The sequence below is a fragment of the Homarus americanus genome, unplaced genomic scaffold, assembly GCF_018991925.1.
Source record: "Homarus americanus isolate GMGI-L3 unplaced genomic scaffold, GMGI_Hamer_2.0 scaffold50564, whole genome shotgun sequence".
Classification (NCBI taxonomy): domain Eukaryota; kingdom Metazoa; phylum Arthropoda; class Malacostraca; order Decapoda; family Nephropidae; genus Homarus; species Homarus americanus.
Genome location: NW_024715014.1, coordinates 587326 through 614059, shown reverse-complemented (window position 1 = coordinate 614059; position 26734 = coordinate 587326). Strand labels below are relative to the sequence as shown.

The window sequence follows — 26734 nt, the reverse complement described above, 5'->3', positions numbered from 1 at the left end:
TATGAGTGTATATGAATCTATATTAATATGTATATATGTAATTTCATGAACGTAAGAGTTTATATAGATGAGTATGTATGTATGTATGTATGTGGGTGTATATATGTATGTATTAATTGGAAGCCTGTATGTATACGTGTACCTTATAAAGTGAGGAGGCCAGACCCTAATACCTGATACAATCACCTGTGGTCATATAAGGTCCCTCTTGCCCTCCACCACTACATCACTACATATAGCTGCTACCTCTACTTACTCCGCTTATGTTATATCCTGTAACACTGTCTCTTATCCTGTAACACTGTCTCTCACGCTGTAACACTGTCTCTCATGTCTCTCACGCTGTAACACTATCTTTCATGCCGTAACACTGTCTTTCATGCTGTAACACTGTCTTTCATGCTGTAACACTGTCTCTCATGCTGTAACATTGTCTCTTATCCTGTAACATTGTCTCTTATCCTGTAACACTGTCTTTCATGCTGTAACACTGTCTCTCACGCTGTAACACCGTTTCTCACGCTGTAACACTGTCTCTCATGCTGTAACACCGTCTCTTATCCTGTAACATTGTCTCTTATCCTGTAACACTGTCTCTTATCCTGTAACACTGTCTCTTATCCTGTAACACTGTCTCTTATCCTGTAACACTGTCTCTTATCCTGTAACACTGTCTCTTATCCTGTAACACTGTCTCTTATCCTGTAACACTGTCTCTTATCCTGTAACACTTTCTCTTATCCTGTAACACTGTCTCTTATCCTGTAACACTGTCTCTTATCCTGTAACACTGTCTCTTATCCTGTAACACTGTCTCTTATCCTGTAACACTGTCTCTTATCCTGTAACACTGTCTCTTATCCTGTAACACTGTCGCTTATCCTGTAACACTGTCTCTTATCCTGTAACATTGTCTCTCATGCTGTAACACTGTCTCTTATCCTGTAACACTGTCTCTTATCCTGTAACACTGTCTCTTATCCTGTACCACTGTCTCTCATGCTGTAACATTTTCTCACGTTATAATAAGTGTCTCTCATGCTGTTACACCTTTGATCTGACTTTCATGCTGTAACTCTATTGTTACTGTAATACTCTATTTACCATTGTAACACTGTCTCACTATATCACTATTTCCCACTGTGTCACTATTTACCAGATAACACTGTACTACGACTATTTACCACTGTAACGCTGTACATTGTTTTATTTCCCGTGGAACCTTTGATCTACAAAGAGCTACATGAATACAGTAAGGCCTTTCATTTACCTATTTATTTGTCCGTCCAACTGCCTGTCTTTTTGTAGGTATACAAAAATTGGCATAAACAATTCAGATATACAAACAAAATACAGAGACTGCTCAAGTATACAAAGTACAAAGAGAGTGTAGGTATATAAATAATGTACAAAGAGAGTGTAGGTATATAAATAATGTACAAAGAGAGTGTAGGTATATAAACAATGTACAAAGAGAGTGTAGGTATATAATCAATGTACAAAGAGAGTGTAGGTATATAAATAATGTACAAAGAGAGTGTAGGTATATAAACAATGTACAAAGAGAGTGTAGGTATATAAACAATGTACAAAGAGAGTGTAGGTATATAAACAATGTACAAAGAGAGTGTAGGTATATAATCAATGTACAAAGAGAGTGTAGGTATATAATCAATGTACAAAGAGAGTGTAGGTATATAAATAATGTACAATGTCTCCAAAAAGTATCTGCCAGGGTGGGTCTGATAACTAGCAAAATGCAACATGCAACTCGTGGCGTCCCGGGAGGGTTGGTTTGCGTGGCACTGTGTCCCGGGAGGGTTGGTATACTTGGCACTGTGTCCCAGGAGGGTTGGTATGCTTGGCTCTTTGTCCCAGGAGGGTTGGTATGCTTGGCTCTTTGTCCCGGGAGGGTTGGTATGCTTGCCTCTGTGTCCCTTGAGAGTTTGTATGCGTGGCTCTGTGGCCCGGGAAGGTTGATATGCGTGGCTCTGTGGCTTACTGATCCTACTACATTCGGTAACCAAACACCATACGAGTATTAATTGCGCCGATGTAAATACACATGGCATTACTTAGGTTAAACTATACAGGGCTGCAACCCGTGTGTCCCAATATCTATCATGCGTTGTCTCATAATGTTTCATACAGAGATAATGTATACATAGATAGTTCAGAGAGACATTATACATATACAAACAGTAGTAAACAATAAATCAATTCTACCTAGATTAAACTTTTCTCTTACCCAAAAATATATAAGCTTATTTCTAAACTTTGGATTAAAAGAAAAATAATTTGAAACGTATAGAAGAAAAAGTGGGAAAATGAATCTTTTTTTTTTTGTATGCATGTAACATCACTTACCTGAGATCAGTAAGTCAGGTCCACAGTATTATTATCTTCCACCTCAAGGTCTAGTGGTCTGGTGTGGTCAGGACAAGAAAAAACAAGAATGTAAATAACTATAACTTATATTCTGTATAATATAATGTGTATATATGTATTTATCGGGTCAAAGGTCAAGGTGATTTAGTTTACACATAAGGCATCATTCGAATTGAACTGCTTACTACTTGAAAGAGGTCTTGTTACTCAATAGTAGTAGTAGTAGTAGTATTCAAGTATTTTAAGTAAAGGTACACACACACACTCTCTCTCTCTCTCCTCCAACATTCCGTCAGGCACATCATCATCACCTGCCTCCCTCCACCGTTCATTCACTATGCGTGCCATCATCCCGTCACTACCTCCTCTCCTCCTTCTTCTCCTTCTTTTTCTCCTTTATTGCTTTATTCTTTCTTTCTTATATATATATATATATATATATATATATATATATATATATATATATATATATATATATATATATATATATAATACATATATATATCATCATGTTCTCTCTCTCTCTTAGGACAAATCAACACTACATACAATTAATAACATCTTCACACTATACGCTCATCTCATTAACTTCATTATACCTTTCACTAAATCACTTTAAATACATTATTCACTGTATTACTCACTATCACTTTCATTATCACTTTCAATTATAGACCTGCAGGTGACCTGAGGTGGCTGAGAACCTGTAGGTGACCTGAGGGGACTGTATGAACCCAGACCTGAGTGACTGTATGAACTTACTGTAGGTGACCTGAGGGTGCTGTATGAACCTGCTGTAGGTGACCAGGGGTGACTGTAAGGAACCTGCTGTAGGTGACCTGAGGGTGACTGTATGAACCTGCCGTGCTATGAACTACTGTAGGTGACCTGAGGGTGACTGAACCTTAGGTGAGGGGACTATGAACCTGCTGTAGGTGACCTGAGGGTGACTGTATGAACCTGCTGTAGGTGACCTGAGGGTGACTGTATGAACTTACTGTAGGTGACCTGAGGGTGGCTGTATGAACCTGCTGTAGGTGACCTGAGGGTGACTGTATGAACCTGCTGAGGTGACCTGGGGCTGATGAAGTGACCTGGGTGGAGAACAGTAGGGACCAGGTGCTGTGAACCTGCTGGAATGACTGTAGAACCCGAGGTGACCGAGGGACTGTGAACCTGCTGAGTGACGACTGTATGAACCCTGTAGGTGACCTGAGGTGGCTGATGAACTACTGTAGGTGACCTGAGGGGTGACTGTATGAACCTGCTGTAGGTGACCTGAGGGTGACTGTATGAACTGAGGTGACCTGAGGCTGATAACTCTGTAGGGACTAGACTGAGACTCTGAGTGACCTGGGAGAACCTGAGGTGACCTGAGGGCTGATGAACATGAGACCAGCTAAACTAAGGTACAGGTGATAAAGCTGCTGTAGGTGACCTAGGCTTACCGATTCTTCATTAACAAAATAAATAGCTTCACAAATAACAAAGACAAAAGCAATTAAACAAATAAATAATGAATCAAAAAATAGTATCAGTTATTTCATAGACAAATAGTTACCATCATCAACAAGAGTATTTGGTCAGTGTGTCACCCAAAGTTCATTAACGAAATTGAACACGAGTCATGTGTGAAATTATATAGAGGGAGTTATGATAGTGAACAATATTATATAGAGGGTGTTATTATAGTGAACAATATTATTTAGAGATGTTATTATAGTTGAAGTATAATTTTTAGTCGAACTGCATCTTCTCTCTCTCTCTCTCTCTCTCTCTCTCTCTCCTCCTCTCCTAACATCCACTAAACATCGCCACATTCTCTGTCCTTTTCCCAACAACACACACACACACACACACACACACACACACACACACACACACACAAAGGTTAAACTTGAAGGAACATCAGACCACCTATCAGGCCCACGACACACACCAGCTGTGACCACCCATCAGCCCACGACACACACCAGCGTGACCACCCATCAGGCCCACGACACACACCAGCTGTGACCACCCATCAGGCCCACGACACACACCAGCTGTGACCACCCATCAGGCCCACGACACACACCACAGACCACCCATCAGGCCCACGACACACACAGCTGTGACCACCTATCAGGCCCACGACACACACCAGCTGTGACCACCCACAGGCCGACACACACCAGCACCACCTATCAGGCCCACGACACACACCAGCTGTGACCACCCATCAGCCCACGACACACACCAGCTGTGACCACCCATCAGGCCCACGACACACCAGCTGCACCACCACAGCAACACACACAAACCACACCCACACACACACAACCGACCACCTATTAGGCCCACGACACCAGCTGCTAAGACCTGTCAATGCCTGTTTCTCACCAGCCAATACAACAACGCTTAAAGGTTTTGACAGGTAAATGGCGTCAGTATCTGGTAACCAAATAATATACATATAAACCTTTTCAACAGGTTAATAATTTTTTAATGAAGTAACAACATAATATTCACTTAAAAGTCATTGAAAGGTAACTACTTCAGATTCTCCATTCCCTCAAAAAAATCCCTTAAAAGATTCCTGTATTGTTGCATTAAAATTGTATAACAAAGCCTGATAAAACATTGTAATATATACTTTATGGCTTTAGCAAATAATATCCTGTTTACTTTTAACAAAATCTAGTAATTTAAAAGATTTTCAAATGGCAACGCTACCTGAATGTGCGGAAGGAATATAACTAATCCAAAATGCTTTAAATTGCAAATGTCTTCTGTACGTGGTGGCTGTGTTGCATACGAGCGAGGGAGAGATAGAGAGAGATAGGGAGACATGAGAGAGGGGGGAAAAAGAGAATGAGAGAGAGACAGAGAGAGGAGAGTGAGAAAGACACTAGAGAGAAAGTGAGAACACGTGAGAAAGAGAGATAAGAGAATGAAGATAGAAAAAAAAGAGATAAAATCTAGAACAGAAGAGAAATGGACAGGGAATGTAGAAAGAGGAGAAAATAGGAAGATAAGTAGAGGGAGAAGAAAAAGTAAGAGAGAAATATAGAAAGACGAGAAAGAGAGAGACACTGAGAGAGATAAAGAAAAGAGAAAAAGAGAGATAGAATTGGGAGTAAGGTAAAAAGACACCGAAATAGAGACATGGAAGAAAAAGAAGAGAAAGAAGAATATAAGAGAAAGGAGAACAAATTAAAGAATGGAGGAGTGAGGCAAATGAGAGACAACGAAAGGAGACACAGACAGAGAATGAAAGAGAAAGAGGAAAACCGTAAAAGAGAGACAGACAGAGGACAGAGATAGACAGGGACGACAGAGAGAGACAGGAGGGGAGAGATATAATATTAGGGAGACAGGAACAAGGGGGTAAATCCAACTCAAGAGACAAGAGAGATAGAGAGAGACAGGAAGAGACAAGAGAGATAGAGAGAGACAGGGCCACGTGTTAATTCAACTCTCATATATTCTTATTGATTACACCTGACAGGTAGAACATAAAGGGCTCATACCACTCAAGTGTCTACCTGTCTCTACCTGTCTTTATCTCTACCTGTCTAAACGTCTCTACCTGTCTAAATGTCTCTACCTGTCTCTAATTATCTCTACCTTTATCTACCTGTCTCTATAAGGGCAGTAGGTATTTTTGCTTAACTAAATTTACTGAGGAAGGGAACACACACACACACACACACACACACTGAATCTTATCGGTAACAAGTGTATGATTTTGTGTTTTATAATTGAAATGATTGATAAATGTATTAGATAAAAGATAAACGCGTTGAGGTAAAATTTAGTCGAAAACATGTGACGGGAAATCTGAACTGAGAGAGTAGGGAGACTTCATAGGGAGGAGGTGACAGGGAGATATCATAATTGAGGTGGTCTTAGGGAGAGAGGAGGAGAGGGTATAGTGGAAACTGATAAGAGGAGTGGATGAAGAGAAGGGGTTGGAACATAGAACACCTGGCCAGTAGAAAATTGTTGATAATTCATTCACTATAAAGAAATTATTGCCGTTGTCTTTAGCCCATATAAAATATTTGGGAATGTCTTTGTTGTCTTCATGATCACGGCCAAACATTTCCCTCTTATTGAGAATAACAGTCGTCACCTGGAGAGACGGGCAGCCTGTAACAACATTAAAGGAAGATTCATTAATCTATGTATATTTCTTCACATATGGTTTATCATTTTTTACAGGAATAAGAAAAAGTCTGGTAACAAATAAACATAAATATTTAACACTAAGAATGTCTACAATTTCAAACAAATTATAAACAAGTGTTTAGTATCCCGTCCATCCTCCTCCAGCCTCAACAACTTCCTGAATCCTCCTGGGTATGGGGTCGACAGGGCTGAGACAGAGGTTGGGTCCAAGGCGGCACGCTCTCCCACATTTCCTGAGCCTCGTCTTCCACTGCTCGCCTGCTCCCTCCTCCCTTACGCTCCCGACACATCATGGCCAATATTTACCTCAAGCTCAGGATGCCTCTGACGCCAGTCTCACTACCCGGCGAGTGTGGATCAGACTTCTGTCCTGGACTAGCCTGATGGTGTCGAGAGCAGGAATTGCGATGGCTCGAACTGATGACAGGATGACTTCCTCAAGGATGTCAACGTACTGCTACCCGGTGAATTTTCCCTCCATCTTCGGGACCGTATGCCCACATCCACCTCCAGAACGATATGCTGACCCTCCCGCTAACAGTACGCTCATCTGGTAGGGTGTGTTGCTGGGTCCTATCACTGCCTTGCTCCCACCTCCATGGACGAACAATATTCTCGTCGATGAAGACTGTGCTCCTCCAAAATTCGACATCACAGGCAATTGAGGGCAAAGTCGAACCGGGACCTTTACACTGGTGTCAGCCTTTCTTTGTGTGCCGGAACATAGCAGTAGATACCGCTGTTCTGCAGGCGACATCTGGTGGTCGCAGGTTGGCAAGGCAGCTGAGGATCTCATGTCAGCTGCACTGCTGACGTGAACTGATGTTCGTCATTCATCCTGGAGGTGTTTACACGCGGTCTTGTTTCCATCGAGCCCTCCGCCTGCCACTGCTTGATCCATGCACTTCTTCATCATTATTCTGCGCTGTCTCCTTTGCCTGAGTCACTCACTGACATCCCCATTTCCCACATCTCGACAATCGTGTCTCCCTCAGTCACAATCCCTGGCACGTTAGCCCGTCCTTCAGCCATTCTGTAATGAAATTCATCATATATACAAAACAAGGAAAAAATTACTGATTCATAACTTTCAAATTTACATATTTTTGTCAACTTATTTATTATTTTATTCATTAACACAATTAGCCATCCACTATACCTCGTCCTCGAGTAGGAGTCGTGGCACTAGAGGCCGACGTCAGGATAGATAACAATTCAACTCTCGCGTGTAAGCTGCTATACTCTCAGGGCGGTGTGGCAGGTACCCAACCTAACCAACAAGGCTCACTGGTGTAGGTAGTTCACGGTCTCAACACACCTGCCGCTACTGATTCAGTTTGGGAAGAGACGCGGACTTTTCGAGGTGACTGTACACTCTTAACAAACACTTCACCAACACCTGGGTACCATGGAAGTGGGAATGGACAGAATGGGGCTTCTTATCTCTGAATGGTTTCAGATTCTTCGTTCGTTTTTCAGATTGCACAATACTTACAGCGTCCGAGAAGCTTTTGGTAAGAGTGTACATAGGGTCACTCACACACACACAGTACACGGGGTCACATACAGTACACGGGGTCACACACAGGGGGGGGTTTGAGGCCATCACGAGTGAAGGTAAGAGAGGCGAGCATAAGTTATGAGAATGTCATTATGGATTACTAAGAGACACACGTACTTACTGGAGCTAACGTCTGGTGCTGGAGAGGAAGGGAAGAAAGGGGAGGGAAGGGGAGTAAGAAAGAGGTAAAGGTGGAGAAGGGAGATGAGGAAGGAAGAGGGAGGGTAGAGGAAGGAAATGGTGATAAGGGGGGAGGGAGGATGGAAGAAGGGAAAGGAGATGAAGGAGGAAAAGGGAGGGGGGAGGTAAAGTTAGAGAAGGAAGACGAGGGTGGAAAAGGGAAGGAAGGAGGATAGAGGAAGGGAAGGGAGATGAGAAATGAGGAGTATAGGGTGGCAGATGAGGAAGAAGAAGTAAGGGAGGAGGGTAGAGAAAGGAAAGGCAGATGGGAGAGGAGGATGGAAGGATGGTAAATGGAAGGAAGGTTGATAAAGGAGGAGAGAAAAAAAGAGAGAGGGAGAGGGAGAGTAAGAGATGGGAAACAGGACGTATTTTGTAGTTAATGGGTGTTAAAGTAGGATAATGGGAGGGAGGGAGAGAGGGGGACGAAGGAAGCGAAGGAGGGACGGGCGGACGGAGTGAAGGAGGAAGGGAAGGAGTGAAAGTAGTGGAGGAGTGGAAGGAAAGAGAATTGTCTTTTGTTTAGGTTAGGTTAGGTTAGGTTAGGTTAGGTTAGGTTAGGTTAGGTTAGGTTAAGTTAGGTTAGTTAAAAGATAAAAAATCATATGAAATTAAAATAAGAATTCATAAAATATAATAAATAAAACCGACAAGGAAATATGGAATTAAAGTTAGGATTTGTAAAGGAAAAGCAGTATGGAATACAAATGCTAAACATCTGGTAGACGCGGGAATGGTCGACAAGGGGCCTCCGCCAGCGCGGTGGTGTATGTAAAATAATTTCCATAAATTTCCATGAATTATTTGGCACTGTCATAATATTAATATCTGAACTATATTCTACGAGAGAATGACATTTAGTTATTTAACTTCTCATCATTACCTAAATAATTATTTATATTATTACTTCTGACTCTTTAAATACTACTACTTCTACTACTACTTTTTTTAACGTGGCCTCCAGCCTCCCCCAATAGCCACACCTTCGTCAATATTTTATTACCTTAATATTAAATATCCTAATACAATAATAGCTGTATACTGTGTGTATATATATATATATATATATATATATATATATATATATATATATATATATATATATATATATATATATATATATATACCATGCGTGTGTGCGTATGAGGTAGATTGATAAGTGGGCGGGCCCCTAGCAGCAGAGGCGGCGGAGGTGGTGGTGGCGGCGCTCTGATGGGGGGGTGAGGGGTTTCGGGAGATAGGGGGGGTAAGGGCAAGGGAAACCGTGCTGGCAGGTTCAGTGCTGGGCGGTCGGCTCACGGCAACGGATGAGTCTACGCGGTGCCTCGTCTCGCCCCATTGAGCAACATCCAACCAATTCTTCCCCATTTCGTGAATAATCCGCCAATTCAGACCCAAATTTCGCGCACTTCTCTTCAACTTGCAGCCGATTTCTTTACGTGTGTGTGTTTGTAATTCATCTAGTGCCCCATTTATCGTTCCATCGCCAAAAACGATCGTATATAGCCAGCGATTTTTGAGGTAAATCTCTCTTTTATTTTCCGTTTTTTGTGTTGGGTTGTAATTACCTTCCCTCCTTCCCCCTCCCTGTGTCTCTCACTTACTGGGACTATCTCTCCCACCTATCACACCCTTTAAATAAATTACACATCAATATATTGTTAGATAAAAAGTGATAAAATCTCAAGTGAAATGAAGACAAAAGAACTGTGAACATGTAACTGTTGTAAAGTGACTGACTGGTTGGTGAGCAGATTGTCAAGGGGAAGAATCAGACTGGATAAAAACTGAGTGCTGAAGACAATCTGGTTTTCACGTTTAGCCACTGCAGGTAAGACCGTTATTCTGAATTACTTTATCCGTTTATTTATCTATGTGTCTTAGTTTTATTTCTCTGCCTATCGATTTACTTATCAAATTTTCCATCTCTCTCTCTCTCTCTCTCTCTCTCTCTCTCTCTCTCTCTCTCTCTCTCGAATTGTACGTTCCGAATTAAACAAATTTTGCCTTAAAATCGATTGAAGAAAGTTTAAAAGTAATATTTTTTTAAGTGATTTTTATATTTTGACAACTGAAGAAATATTATTGATTAATATTATTATTATTATTATTATTATTATTATTATTATTATTATTATTATTATTATTATTATTATTATTTTATGCTAAGCCTTTCCTTCCATTCTTTACGGCACATTTCATTTTTTCCTGTCTCCCTCATCATTCACCTTCCTCACTCTCATCTCCTAAAATTTATCCTCCTTTCATCCGCATTTTTTTTCTTTTGTAATTTTATGGTAAACACCGGGAATTGAGGAAAATGTGGAAATGTGCAGTTCTCAGTGCCTGTATAGGGGGGTGGTTAAGGGGGGGTCATATGCTGTTGGTGCCAGTATACGGGGTGCCGGTACCTGGTTTTATTGACTTACACACACACACAAACATACATATACACACACGAAACATACACACACACGGAAACATACACACACGGAAACATACACGGAAACATTCACACACACGAGAACATTCAAGCACACGGAAACACACACACACACACACACACACACACACACACACACACGTCCTAAAAACAAAATGGTGTTAACTTTTAAATCCTTGTTACGGCCCATTATATAAGTACGCAAGAACAAGACTGCCCCGTGTAATCGTTCTCTGTGTGGTTATTACGTGAGTCATTACCTTGTCTACACCTGTCAATGCTGGTTAGGTTAGGTTAAGTTAGGTTAGGGCCTTATCAAATATTACTCAAACCTTCCGAATTTGGTGGCAATATTCAACCCTGTTCACAAGTTATTTTGGTGCCCGGACAGACAAACAGAACCGAAAACAATACCCTGCCTTACAGTTGTGCACAGAATAATAAGAGTGGCAGCATAAACGGTGGTGTCAACACTGAGGTAGGAGCCACTGATGATTGCTCAAGGTGTGATCCTGTGAGCCGGCGGTTCACATGAAGATCTTGTGGAGTTTCCTCAAGTTAGGACATTCGGAGGCTGTTAGAATATCAAGAATGGAGACGAATTGGTGTTGAGACTATAGTTATTGTATTTGATTTCCGTGGTATGTATTAACTGAAGGTGTGACTGCTTATATAAAGGTGCAAAAAAAGGTTTAAGTACAGGTATATAATATGTAAAGTAATCTATAGGTAACGCTACAGACACAGGTACAGGTAACGCTACAGACACAAGTACAGGTACAGGTAACGCTACGATATAAGTACAGGTAACGCTACAGAGACACGTACAGGTAACGCTACAGACACAAGTACAGGTAACGTACACACAGTACAGGTAACACAGACACAAGTATATGCTACAGACACAAGTACAGGTAACGCTACAGACACAAGTACAGGTAACGCTACAGACACAAGTACAGGTTACGCTACAGACACAAGTACAGGTAACGCTACAGACACAAGTACAGGTTACGCTACAGACACAAGTACAGGTAACGCTACAGACACAAGTACAGGTAACGCTACAGACACAAGTACAGGTAACGCTACAGACACAAGTACAGGTAATACAAAATACAGTAACTACAATAACACGTATACAAATAGAAACTTAACCTTGATATAAGTACAGGTACACAAATACTGTACCCAGGTTACAGTAGAGTTTCAATACGATTTGGGCATCATTTTGAGGAGGTGTAAAGAATGCAGCTGTGTCGAACTTATCAACGCGAAGATGGCGGTCAAAATGGCGTCAGAATTATATCGAGACTCAGGGCCAATTGCAAGAACGGTTATGGGGTGTACGGCGCCATTTGCGATGACCTTCTTGCCCTGGTCTTTTTTCAGCAATATCACCTTTAACACATGGAATTCTGCACTTTTCGAAGCTTTGGAGGAGTCTCGAAACAAGTTTCCTGGTGGGAATTATTAGCTAGTGCTGTAATCAAAATATCGAAACTTCGAGATCTCTCCAGAGCTTCAAAAGGGTGGTATAATTGAAACAAGATCAGGGCAAGAAGGTCATCGTAAACGGCGTCGTACACCCCACGACTGTTCTTGCAATTGGCCCTCAACTGTGCCTATCGATACTTCTCTTGCGGCCGAATAAGCGATTAAAAATATAACTTTTTTTAGTATTCGACGAACTAGAACTCAAGGATGGCGGACACACACACACACACACACACACACACACACACACACACACACACACACACACACACACACACACACACACACACACACACACACACACACACACGTAATCTCAAATATCACATTACACGCCATGGAGATTATCTCAAATCTAATAATATAAGGTAAGGGAGAGTAAACATTACCATTGTATTGCACATAAAGGGAGTGTTTCTATAGTCAGGGGGAACATCGACACACACAGGGAGGTTGTCTTTACATCAGAGGGAGAGTGTCATTGTGTGTATGCCTCTAGGGCGATTATAACTACTCAATTGCGAAGACTATCTTTAAATACACATAAAGGGAGATTATCTTTATAGTTACACACACAAAAGGGAGATTATCTCTTTAAACACACACAAAAGGGAGATTATCTTTAAACACAAATGGGCATTATCTCACACCCTCCCTGCACCACTTGTAAGCGAGTCACTGAGTTATAATACAGTATTAACCACAATCTTCCTCAGTTGTATGAACCACTTGAGTATGTATGTTTTAGTGTGTATATTTGTATATATGAATGTGGAGAGAGAGAGAGATAGAGAGAGACTAATGAGAGGAGCTGAGAGTGGAGAGGAAAAAAAGAGAGAGGAGGGAGGGAGAAAGAGAGTGACAAGGGAGGAGGAGATGGAAGAGAAAAAGAGAAAAATAGATGGAGAGAGAAAATGAAGGTGAAAGAGAGAGAGACAAGAGGGAAAAGGGGACGAAAGAGAGAAAGAAGACAAAAAGGAACTAGCGAGAGAGTTAGAGGAAGAAGGAATGAAGGAGAGAGTTGGAGAAGGAAGGGGGAAGGAGGGGGTGATACAGGGAGAGACTTAGAGGAAGAAGGAAGGAACGAAGGAAGGAAGGAAGGAATGGGAGGGAGAGAGTTAGAGAGGAAGGGAGGAAGGAACGAGGGAGAGAGAGGAGGAGACGGAGAGAGGAAGGGAGGAAGGAAGGAGCGAGAGAGAGGAGGAGGAGAGAGTTAGACAGGAAGGGAGGAAGGAAGGAAGGAGAGAGAGGAGGAGAAGATAATCACAAGGAACTTGATATATATATGACCATTAATTCACTGACTCTACGTTCCGTTTCTTATTCTCCCTTTCCCTTATCCTCCCTCTCTCCCTCCCTTCTTCACTCTCCTTCCTCTCCTTTTATTTCTTCTCTCCTCCTCTTTTTCCCTTTTCCCCAAAGTCCTTCCTTCTCTTCTTTATTTCCTTCCTCTTCCTCCTTTCTTTCCTCCCTTTCTCCTTCCCTTCATTCCTCCCAACCTCCCTCCCTCCCTTTTTACCTCCCCTCCCTGTTTCCTTTTCTTTTCCTTCTACATTCTTGCTCCAATTCTTTCTTCCCCCTTTCTCCTTTCTCCCCTTCCCCCCTTCCCCCCTTCCTACCTTCCCTCTTCCTCCATTCCCCCTTCCTCCCTTCTCCTACCCACAGCTTATCTCTGTCAACCGGCTTGAGTAGGTATTTACTCCCTCACCTCTCCGTAATCCCTCCCTATCCCCTTCCAAATCCTCCTCCCACCTCTCCCTTGCCCCTCCTTAGCCCCTCCCAAATCCCTCCCTTACCTCTCCCTCAACCCTCCCTCACCCCTCCTCGCCCTCCTTCACCCCTATCTCGCCCCTCCCACCTCCTAACCTCCTCGCCACTCCTTCACCCCTATCTCGCCCCTCCCACCTCCCTCCCTCTCCCCTCCCTAACCCCTCCCTAACCCCTCCCTAATCCTTCCTCACCCTAACCCCTTCTTTCAACGCAATAAAATCGGATTAAACCCAGCTTAATACATAGGAGAATAAATGGGTCATAGAAAAGCGATTAAGATAAAACCAGGTCACATAAAAAGAGATTTTCAGGTTAGGTTAAGTTTGGTTAGATTAGGTTAGGTTAGGTTAGGTTAGGTTACCCTTTAAACTGATTAATGATAAGGTGGGAGGCACTTATCAAAAGAGGACCTAGGAATGATGATGATGATGATGATTAATAATGACGTTTTACTGTTGGTTCATCAGTAACTCTATGACAAAACTGTTAGTCTATTCTTCAATATTACCGAACAGTTATTGTCGAAAATGGTTCAGGAGGAATCTTGACTGGACGAATTCAGAAAACAGATTCGACCGATTTTCCAGAATTGCATTTCAGCCGCCTCCTTCCCCAAAAAATAGAAAATTGGCTGTCATTTATCGTTGCTGCTAGAATTAAACTGTACAGTACATCAGGGCCAGAAATGTTCCAGAGAAACTCCCCCAAGTGTGAGAGGCGACAAACCAACTATGCTCAGAGTGTTGCGCAAAACCATGTTCAGCTGCCTTTTGATTCTGGACTATAAATTGTTTTGTGTGTATGGTGTATGTATGGTGTAATGTGTTGTGTGTGTGTGTGTATGGTGTATATAGTGTGTGTATTGTGCGTTATACCTATATACATATACTAAAATTTGATAACGATTCAATGTGAATTTATTACGATCATGAAAGTGATATAATCCAGTTGAAATTATTCTCCTATTTAATAATTTCTTGGAATATAATTATACACAGTAAATTATCTACCAGGGGCCATCACGATAGCTGAGACAACTCCAAAAAGATCCACCGTGTTGTTGTTGACTTTGTGCCTGTAATATCCCGGGTACATATGTTTCAATTTCAATTTCTCTCTGGATTTACAATATCACCGCAAGTGCACCAGTCACTAGCAGGGAAGAGAGAGACATAGTTACACACGGTATAAGAAAAGTCAGATCAAGTGAAGTTAGGTTCTTCACCAGCGCCTTCATCACCTAGGTAGAGGAGGCAGGTAACACACACACACACACACACACACACATATACAGTAGACGCTGTGGATTCCTTCATTAAACAGTCATTGTGCTGTTGAACGTCATTTTACCTGTCATCTTGCTGCTGTCTGTCACTTGCCTGCCGTCTTGCATCTGTCTGTCACTCACCTGTCACCTGCGTATTCGGACATGGTCAATGATGTCATGAGTTACATATCTCAGGGTCGTACAGGTCACGTTATATTATCGTTTTTTTTTTTTGCTCCCGATGACACTCACGGCTGACTTAAGTTATGCTCCATCCAGACCCATGTTATGCTCTATCCACGCTCATTTTATGCTCCATCCACATTCAAGTTATGCTCCATCCATGCTCATGTTATGCTCCATCCATGCTCATGTTATGCTCCATCCATGCTCATGTTATGCTCCATTCACACTCATGTTATGCTCCATCCACACTCATGCTCCATCCACACTCATGTTATGCTCCACCCATACTCATGTTATGCTCCATCCATACTCATGTTATGCTCCATCCGCAACTCATGTTATGCTCCATCCACACTCATGCTCTATCCACACTCATGTTATGCTCCATCCACACTCATGCTTCATCCACACTCATCTATACAGAGCCATTAAAAAGGAATGCCCAGATTTAAGACTCAACCATTTAAAATCTGGCTGTTTTTTACACTCACCGAAAAAGAATGTTCCAGATTTGAATACAGAACCAACTAAAATCTGGGTGTTATTTTTACCATGAATCTGTATATGATTAAAACAGGTTTCTTTCATTTAATATCGGTACTTCCTAATAGGTTAAGTTCGGTTAGGTTAGTCATGGACTGATATTATTCAAGTATAATTTGTATTATATGTATCTCGAGAAAACTACAAATGTATGGAATGTATTAGAATTATGTCTGTGTCAATATGTATAATTATGTATTAACATGTATACGAGATAAATTTATGTATTTAATGCAAAACACACACACACACACACACACCACTACTGTGCTTCTCACTCGGAATCGAGTATGACGATCATCCAACATTGCACAATGATATGAATTATTAATGGTATCACCTTCATTGGTGAGCTGTGAGGTGACTAGAGAGGCTCACCCAAGAGTTACAATATGGAGTGATCGTCTCCCTGGTGAGGGGGTCGATTTGGCACTTTTTCAGGTTTGTCTTAAGACTATCCTTAAACCTTTCAGTTGCCCCCCGGTGTTACGTTTACTATTCGTTAGGTGACTGTAAAGTAGCTGTTTGGCAGTCTACTGTCGTCCATGCGGGTAACATGGCCAGTCCAACGTTGTTGTTCATGGATAATGGTAGCCTCGATACTCCTACAGTTGGTGTCAGCGAGAATACTGGCATGTGTTCTCTTGTCTTCCCAGCGAACTCGGAGGATGGAACGTAGACTACACTGAGGTAAGGTCTCCAGTGCCTTGAGGTGCCTCCTGTATGTGACCCACGTCTCGCTGCCATACAGCAGGGTGGGGAGGACCACTGCTCGATATACGTGTAACTTTGTAGACAATCTCAGCTCCCTACAGCTGAAGACACGGGTACGGAGTCTGCCAAAGGCTTGAGACCATATGTGTTCGGTTGAGCAGGGAATGGTAGAGCACTTTCCAGCGCTGAAGGATGTTCCCTTTGTCTTTAATTGGGGAGTTACTGTTGCCCGACCAGAGGGGTCGCACCATGGGCCATAAACTACTTCAGTAGAATAAAAAAAGTTCAAGCACCTGGTTTTGATAAGCAAATTTTAACGGTTCACACGCTTTTTTTATTCCGCCATTCGTCCATCATTTCCAGAAGTTTCCACTGGTCCACTGCTTTATTCTAGCATAAGGGTTGTTCTTCCAGGCAGGGAGGCAGCACGTTTTACCAGAGACGAGTATGTCGATTTGCTGAGTATTATCAAACCACACAATCATTCTCTTCATTCATTCATTCAGTCATTCATTCATTCATTTATTTATTTATTTATTTATTCGTTCATACTTATTTAATCTTTATAAATTGATAAATATGAATTAATTGAAACTTATTTAATACACTCAGGAAAGATGAGGAGAAGAGTCGTGTGTGTTTATCTGTTTGTCTATCTCTCTTTTTCTTTCTCTTCTTTCTTTCTATTTTTATTTCTTCTTTCTCACCCTGCCACCTGGAGTGTTGTCCTGATACATCGACATGTTTGTTATTCAGGTGTGGTGAGTTGATCATCACTCTCTTTCTCCAATATCCGGCTCCAACTCTCTCTCTCTCTCTCTCTTATTAATATTTCTCTCTCTTTCGGTACCCCTCTCCCTCTTCCTGTCTCTCTGCTCCCCTCTCCCTCTTCCTCTCTCTCTTTAACCCTCTCCCTCTTCCTGTCTCTCGGTACCTCTCTCCCTCTTCCTCTCTCTCTTTAACCCTCTCCCTCTTCCTCTCTCTTGGTACCCCTCTCCCTCTCTCTTGGTACCCCTCACCCTCTTCCTCTCTCTCGGTAGTCCAGACTGCAGACGGGTTCTCCCAAATGTGTTTCCGCGCGGCCTCCTCCCCACCAGGCATTCTGTGCAGTCTCGTGTTGAAGTATCGCCTGCCCCACGATACTCAGCCACTTCACAGATAAATTCACCTGACGTCACTATTAACTGGAGATGGGAGACTGTACCTTAACTGGCACACACTGTTTATACTGTGTCGTAGAGAATCATTTTTAAAGATACTTCACTATTAACTGGAGATGGGAGACTGTACCTTAACTGGCACATTCTGTTTATATTGTGTCGTAGAGAATTTGCGTGAAAAATTTTAACTGACTGACTTTAACCACCAGACATTTATGTATTCTGAAAGGTTCTTACTTAAGTTAACCACCACACTAACTGACTCATGTTATTAACTGACTCACTAACCTAACCTAACCTATCCAAACCAATTGACTCACTCGTGTTACTACCAGGATTGTGTAGGCGGCCGGGGATTGGTTGTGGTGGCTGGTAGGGCTGTGTAGGTGGTTGGTTGTTTTCCTTTGCTCTCTCTCTCTCTCTCTCTCTCTCTCTTTCAATTATCTGTCTTTTATTCTGTTACTTTCAAATCAGTGTAGACTGTGAATAGAGAGACAGGAGAGAGAGAGAGAGAGAGAGAGAGAGAGAGGGAGAGAGAGAGAGAGAGAGAGAGAGACAGAAAGTAAAAACAGCCCAAGTATTCTGAGGTTCTCTTGATAACATGGAGTTGTGGCCTTCAATACACTGTCTGTTTAAAACGAATTTGACCGGAATTTTGATGTGAATATTTCTCCGTGACGGTGCTGGTCACAAGAGAGAGAGAGAGAGAGAGAGAGAGAGAGAGAGAGAGAGGGGGGGGGGTTCCTCATCGCTTCAAGAATTAAAATGTAGGTAAACAAAGGTGTATGATTCAAGGTCCACTCAACACTTGCACTCACTGTTTCTCTGTCTCTCCACACCTGTTCACACCTGTTCAGTATTGTCGCCTCTAAGAGAGTGTGTGTGAATTAATTAATAAGACTCACGAGATACAGCACGAACACCTGCCTTAGACTCACTATAGTCTCTTATAGAAGCTCTTGTATCTAGTCTTTGTTCTCTAACCTCTAGCCTTTAACCTCTAGCCTCTAACCTCTAGCCTCTAACCTCTAGCCTTTAACCCCTAGCCTCTAACCTCTAGCCTTTAACCTCTAGCCTCTAACCTCTAACCTCTAACCTCTAGCGTCTTGTCTCTGGCCTTTTGCTTGTAGCCTGTAAACTCTCCCAGCTTGTCTCTAGTCCTTAGCTTCTAGTCTCCAGGGTGTAGCCTTTATTCTCTAGCCCAGGGGTTCTCAAACTCGGGGTTGTAACCTAATAGAGCTCATGTAGTCACCGGGGATGCCTGGCCTTTCCAGTGATCACGTGTAATTTTCTTAGGGCAGGTGTCAAGGCCAGGTGTCAAGGCCAGATGTCAAGGCCAGGTGTCAAGGCCAGATGTCAAGGCCTGGTGTCAAGACCAGGTGTTAAGGCCAGTTGGTTCCTTGTTAAATCGGGGCCATAAATTAGGATCAGGGAATTAACGCGGTCACTTTTCGCAGGTCAGTTCGTGTGAAAACAAGGGTCACGTTATGTGGTATCTTTTTAATTCAGTGGATAAACATCAAGAACAATACCTGTAATTAAGGAGTGCAGCAGTCGAGAGGAAACAACACTCGCCTCCTGTTCAATAGGATGGTGGTTCGATCCCCAGACGCTCCCAGTTCACCCAGCTGTAAATGGGTACTTTAGTTTACCACTTGGGGATGTGTACCGAAGGCTGAGTATATTGGACAGTGCTGGAAGCCTTGACGACATGGGATCGCACTGAAAATGGCTGTAACTTCTAACCTCTAGTCTCTAACCTGTACCTGTAGTCTGTAGCCTCTAGCCTCTTGTCTGTAGCCTCTAGCCTCTCTGTAGCGGCCTGTAACCCTAACCTCTAACAGTTCCTTCAGTAATCCTTCTGAGGCCTGGCTTAGGACTGTGAGAGGAAGGAGGAGAAGGAAGAGAAAATAAAGGAAGGAGAGGAAGAATATGAGGAGGAGGAGGAAATGAAGGAAGAAGAAAGGAATAAGAGGAGGAGAAGATAAGGAAAGAAGAGAAGGAAAAAGAGAAGATGTTGCTGGAAGGAGAAGAAGAAAAATGGGAAGGGAGAGGAGGAGGAGGAAGAGAGGAAGGGAGTTAATGGAAGAGGATTGAGGAGAAGTGGGAGGATGTGATGAAAGAAGAAGAAGAGAGAGAGAGAGAGAGTTCAGGCTTTATCAAATTCGGAAGCCTGATGGTAGGCAGCGGTAAGTGCTCGGTGCTGCCTGGCCGAGGGAGAGAGAGAGATAACGAGGAGAGAGATAAAGAGAAAAAGAGAGAGTGAGGGCTATAGAGAGTTAGTGAGAGACAGTGATTAAAAGATATATATAGTGGTACACAGATAAAAATATGGAAAGACAGACAGACAGACAGACAGACAGACAGATAGATCAGCAAACGACGGTCTTAAATCTGTAACTTAGGATAAAAACTTTACCTTATGAACGTTTAAGAATAAGAATACCTGAGGTTGAGATTTTTTTAAGTAATTAACCTGAAGAATCCTAATCATCTCTCTCTCTCTCTCTCTCTCTCTCTCTCTCTCATCCTTTCCAGCCTGTGTCCTGTCTCTCTGTTCTCTAATGGAATGGACTTTGAGGTCGTGGTGCAGGTGGGTGGGGGGTGACTCGGGAGTTAGTGGGTGGTGGAATGGGTGGGTTCGTTGGGTGGGCGGCAGCGATAATTCATCCAGGAGGGAAACTTTGGCCAACACAGTGTTAAGCCTCACTCCAACAGCTGAATTATAAGTTGGCCTAACCTAACCTATCCTAACCTAACCTAACCTAACACTATACTGTTTCTGAATCTTCGTAGGATCGTATGACAAATTTTCTTGGTAGTGTAAGAACTCACTCTGACTTGATATGTCCGAAACGCACTCTTTACTGAAGCAATGCATTTAAACTGGACGCGTAGGAGCACACACTCTATCAATAGATGTAGGAATACACTCTAACTGGAGGTGTAGTAACGCACTCTAACCGGAGGTGTAGTAACGTACTCTAACCGGAGGTGTAGTAACGCACTCTAACTGGAGGTGTAGTAACGCACTCTAACTGGAGGTGTAGGAAACGCACTCTAACTGGAGGTGTAGTAACGCACTCTAACTGGAATTATAGGAAACGCACTCGAACTGGGGGTGTAGGAAACGCACTCAAACTGGAGGTGTAGTAACGCACTCTAACTGGAGGTGTAGTAACGCACTCTAACTGAAAGTGAAGGAGGAGGGGTGAATTATGAGTGGGTGAGTGGGTAGCAGTAAGGGGGGGAGGAATGAGAGGAGGAAGGGGTGAATGAGTGAGGGTGAATAGAAGGGGTTGAGTGGTGAGTGAGAGGGGGAGGTTGTGAGAAGAGAAAGGAGATGAGGAGGTGAGGAAATGAGAGGATGCATTGAATGAGGGATAAGGGAAGGGGTGAGGAGGGAATGGGTGAAAGGGGGGAAGAAAGAGACTAGTATGTCACCCCTTCTACCCCCCCTTCCTCACCCATTTTAATCCTCCCTGCATTTGTCTCCCCTTCCACCCCTCCCTCCCTCCCTCCCTCCCTCCCTCCCCCAGGTACCACCATGACCCATCACCTGCCGTCATCATCATTTGCATAAACAAACACCTGTAATTATAATGTGTTTTTACCCCCAAAAAATATATATTAATACATGCAGTCTGTGTGTGTGTGTGTGTGTGTGTGTGTGTGTGTGTGTGTGTGTGTGTGTGTGATTCTTTCAAGGATTTTGCACATGCAGGAGGTAAGTGAAATGGGTCTGAAGTATGTATTGTAGAGTTAGCATTAAGGATTAGTACTGTTTATCTTTGAGTCAAGCAGTGAGCGATACTGTTCAGTGGTTCGTTCCTGTCAAAATCAGGTGTAATTCAAAAATGGTCTGTGTTCAGTTTACGAGATCCATTGAGAGGCTTTTGTAAAACTTGCCAATGTGTCCTATAGTGATACATTAATGATGGTAATTTATAGGCATTGATTGACCTGTTACTAATGCTCCTAGATTAATATAAACCCTAGTACTTTGTTGGCCTTGTTCCAAACATATATTTCTTCCCTTGGTTTTAGGTTCCTTGTTATCATTACCCCTTAAATCTTTCCCACAATCAGATTTATCTATATCATATATATTTATACATTTCCATGTCCTAACCGTGGAACAGTATACATTTTTCAACATTAAATTGCATCTGTCGTTTTTCAGTCCGTGCTAAAAGTTTGTTCGTGTCTTTCTGTAACTTTTTTGGAGATCTCATCAGATTTAATTACTTTTTTGGTGTGTGTCATCAGCAAATTTACTTCTGTTGCCATTTACGCCTAAATCTGTGTCGCTAAAGTGTGTAATAAATAGTAACGGTAAAACAGTGTTACGGTGATGCATTAATAGTTATACAGTGGTGCAATGTTACAGTGGTATAGTGGTACGGGTGATACAGTGGTACAGCAATACAGTGTTACAACGATATAGTGGTACAGTATTACAACGATACAATGGTGCGGTGTTGCATCGATACAGTAGTACAGTGATATAGTGTTACAGTGAAACATTAATAGCTCTACGTAGTGTTATAGCAATTCAGTGGTGAGGTGTTTCATGAATAGAGTAGCAACACTCAGCAGCACTCGGTGTAAATGATTGATTAAGAGGTGAAGCGGTGAGGAAGGTTAGCAAACTCCGCTAAAAGGATGAGGCATTAGTTGATGAATGTTAGCAAATACCGCTTAAATTGTATGACATATGATAATTATTAGCAAACTCAGCTAAAATATTTTGACAATTAAATATTAACAAACTCCACATAAATAATGGAGGATTTCTATGCGAGAGATGTAAAAAAAAATTCTAAAAACTATGAGGGTGATGCTCTAACTGACGCACTATGAGGAGACACAGCTAAGAGATGACACATTAGGAGACACAGCTAAGAGATGACACATTAGGAGACACAGCTAAGAGATGACACATTAGGAGACACAGCTAAGAGATGACACATTAGGAGACACAGCTAAGAGATGACACATTAGGAGACATACGCGCTTGTCTCTGAAGCCAGACACAAATATGCGTTCCTTATTGACCGGGGTGTCAAGATCAAACTGTTGTGGATCCCCTCTCACATAGGCCTCAAAGAACATGACAGAGTTGATGCCCTTGTTTGTCAAAAAGAACCTTTAAAATTGTCATCAGGAAAGAACTTGTTGATGAATTTGAATCAAACAGACTAGTGCAAACAGGCACTAGTCAATCCATTGTTTACCATGATGAGATGTATCAAGTGAAACATGTATATGGAGCAAGTAACACGATCACTAGATCACAAGATGTTGTAACCGCTAGAAACTTCTACATATACGGCCTCAATAAAATCACCTGTTGCATGATGGGCCATATACTCATTATATTGCTTTTAAAATTCAAAATTAATGATAAGTCTTTATGCAAAAAATACGAAATGCTTACTTACTGTGTTTGTTGACTGTGAAATCAGTTGTTAATGGGATGGGTGACTGTACTTGCTGCACTAAGTCTGTAATGTCTGGCTGGGTGGATGACGTCAACAGGAAGGGTGTTTAATTGGTGCACGTCAGTAAGAGTTGACCTTAATTTGTCCTTAATTATATTAATCTATGAAAAAAAAGCTGTTCACATTAAGTATTTACTTCCAGACACTGACAACATTTTTTTGTGCATGACCAGAAAGTTATGGATAATCTGCCCCCTTGGGTGTGGGGGCCGCAGACAGGATTCATGGTAATTTCAGAAGTGGGCCCCATTAAAAGGCTTCGGGGGCCGCATGTGGCCATAAGGCCGCAGTTTGCACAACCCTGCAGTACTTCCATCAAACAGATGTGAACAGAATTAAATGTAACGTGTGTGTTCGGACATATGGCCACACACACTCGAACACCACGTCCATAACCGTGTGAGGATAGAACCCCTGAGGGACAGGTTCAGGCTGACATATTAAGATTGTATACACGGTTTCACATTCAGTGAGTGTATCATTTCCCATGTATAGAACCAAGCACATAGTGTGCTTGAATACCTCTCACGCAAATGTGTATAACAGCGTGTGTGTCAAGTATAGCTAGGATGATGCATTCTAAGACACAGCTAGAGACGGAGATGAAGAAATTGATCTTAAGATTACCTGAAAATATGATTGATAGATAAGCCATTTGCCAGATTATTGTACAGACTTACGACCTGTACTGTTAATAATAATAATAATAATAATAATAATAATAATAATAATAATAATAATAATAATAATAAACATTGTCTCATCTTGGAGGTTCGTAACCAAAATATCTCACGGTTCAACATGGCGTCGTAAATGCCTTGAGATTACATTGATGTTTTCTCTTGACCATATCTACGATGGAATGTCCTTGGACTTTTAATGTAATTTGTGATTTTAAAGTTATTTCTGGACGTTTTGCCTTACCCAATAAAGCAGGTTCTTACCCTCTTGCTTTACCACCAGTATTAATCTTAGGAATCCTCGTGTCTCCCTCCATGCCTCTCCACATCGCCGCGTCTTAACTAGATGTGTTCACTTAAAGCTGGACGGCTCGTTCAGGACGTTCTGGACACACACTGTACACTAAACCTTTGGTACACAAGGAAACACTGTGGCCTGGCACTGCACTCGGCAACCATCACTTCCGCAATTATAAAACTAGGCTCACATTTACAGCTGGGTGATCTGTTGGGTGGCGAGGTATCGAACCAACGACCACTAGTGTGTCCTCTGGCCGCCACATCCTGATGTTCACTTACAACAAGGACACTTATAATGAAGACACTTATAACGACATAAAGATCAAAAGTTTGCTCATACACAACAGTGACTGGAGGATACATTATGTGTAGAATAGTTTTATGCTTAAATTAAAATTGGAGACCCACAATGCCACACTTAATTTTTCCATTGTCATTTTCAAGGTAATTTATGGGAAATTTTGTGACTTTTCACTTTATTCACACGTAACTGCTTGAGTTAGGTACTAGGGCAGATTAATATACCGCCTCTCCTCTAATTTCCATTAATAATGGTACTTGAATATAAAGGTATGGGCATTATGGGCCTCCGTAGACCCGCTACTCATCATCATAATCAGGAGAGGACGTATTGTTTGCACAGTTACCACATTGGCCACGACATTTACAATGGACTGTGAAAGGCAGACGTTTCTTTGAACAACTGTATGAAAAACACAGGTTTACCTCTCAGTCACATTTGATGTTGATTAATAGTTCTGGGGGAGCTGATGGCTTGTCTCTCATTATTGAATCTATTGGTCCATCTGACTGAACCTTGTACCATAGTCTTCAAAGTTGAGAACTGTTCTTAGGTTGTGCCAGGTATTCACTTGGAAATGAACCCTTAGACAATGGAATTGGCACGACCTTTCAGTTGGGGTACCTTCTCTATTGCGACATACCTCGTGGAAGACGTAATGTAGAGGAACCTGAGCTCATTTAGAGGTTTTACTACTTTAAGATTACTGCCTTGGTATGGAGATGATGATACATATTTCATCAGTACATCAAAAACATCTTCAGTTATAGTATTATCATCTCCAAACACAAGCACTTCAGACCTTAGCTTTTGGGATGACAAGAGATGTTTCACCTTGCCAATGCCCCCAAAGGCTGCTGTGGTGTCACTCCCTGACATGGCGTGTACAAACGGTAGGCACATTTCACGACCCATCACCTTTCTAGCCACATTAATAGTGTGTGCTGCTTAGCTTCCCTGTAAATTTCTGATGTTGCAAGATGGAGAAGGACGAGTATACTCAGCCACTACCTTAACGGGTGCATTACTAATAACTGATTCATCAAGTGTTTTGTGGACAATGACAACATCTGCTTCTCCTTCATCAATATGCTTCACTTCTCTGTCTTTTGTCCTCTAGATCCTGTGATAATAACCTGACCAATTCCTGTTTGATGTGCTTGTTAACAAGGAAGTTTGTTTTGTTAGATGGAAGGAGATGAGGGGTCCAAGATCATGGCTAGTGAAGATTTTGTTCAGCCAATGCCGCTGCTGTGCTTTACTTCTGTGCCTGACTGTACAGCAATCAAATATAACATATGCAGGAGGACCAGGACTCTTCTTGCACATCACATACTCACATAATAATAATGGTTGCCCCTCGTGTAACGAAGATGGCCGGCGCTATGGCCACCTACAGTAGATGTGCATTTGTTTAAAGTGTAGAAGCTGTCGCCAACACAACAACCACACCCTGAGTTAACGGGTTGCATAGGAATAGTCCGAGAAGACCGGACAACTCGCCAACTGCACTGGCTAACCATTACCCCGGAACACGATCCGCAAATCGATTAACATCCAGGTCCCCAATTACTGCTGGGTAGACAGAGGCAATTAACGTAAAGAAATTTGCCCATAGTTTCACCCTGCCCGGGGATCGAACCCGGGTCCACTCGCTTGCGAGGCGAGCATGCTGACCATTACACCACACTGCACATAACCATCGCTTAACATGCCAGCTGTTCCCACTTTAGGCCAGTACTAACTGTGTAGTAAAGCTCATCCATCAATCACCACCGCTGTTGGCTTACTGATTTCACATATAATATCAGGATCCATGTCTGTGATGAATGTTGACAGAGAGAAGGGACAACTGCTGACAGCTCGTAGGTGAAGGTAGCTGCTGTAGGCTGTCCTTGACTAAGGCTTATAGCCAGAAGTCTCTGGTGGAGCTCATTACTAGACATGAGCACATCCTCACCTGACACTTTCACTGGTTTCTGCATGACCCTGAACGTCTCAGTCTGGTGATTTTTTTCATTGTAACTTCAGAAAATATCATTCCTGTCAATATTTTTTGACTGGCTT

At 42.2% G+C, this 26734-nt stretch overlaps 1 protein-coding gene across 3 annotated transcripts in view; it reads left to right on the top strand.

Annotated features, from left to right (window-relative positions):
• The first annotated feature begins 9592 nt into the window (after positions 1-9592).
• LOC121879999 (diuretic hormone receptor-like) overlaps positions 9593-26734 on the top strand; it is an 80561-nt gene continuing 63419 nt past the window's right edge. Inside the window, exons 1-2 of one of the 3 annotated variants that reach the window (XM_042386906.1) lie at positions 9593-9823; positions 9968-10133. The gene's annotated coding sequence lies outside the window, so the exon portion shown is untranslated. Of the gene's footprint in view, positions 10134-26734 lie in introns of all 3 variants that reach the window. The other 2 variants (XM_042386917.1, XM_042386898.1) reach the window with 2 other exon arrangements.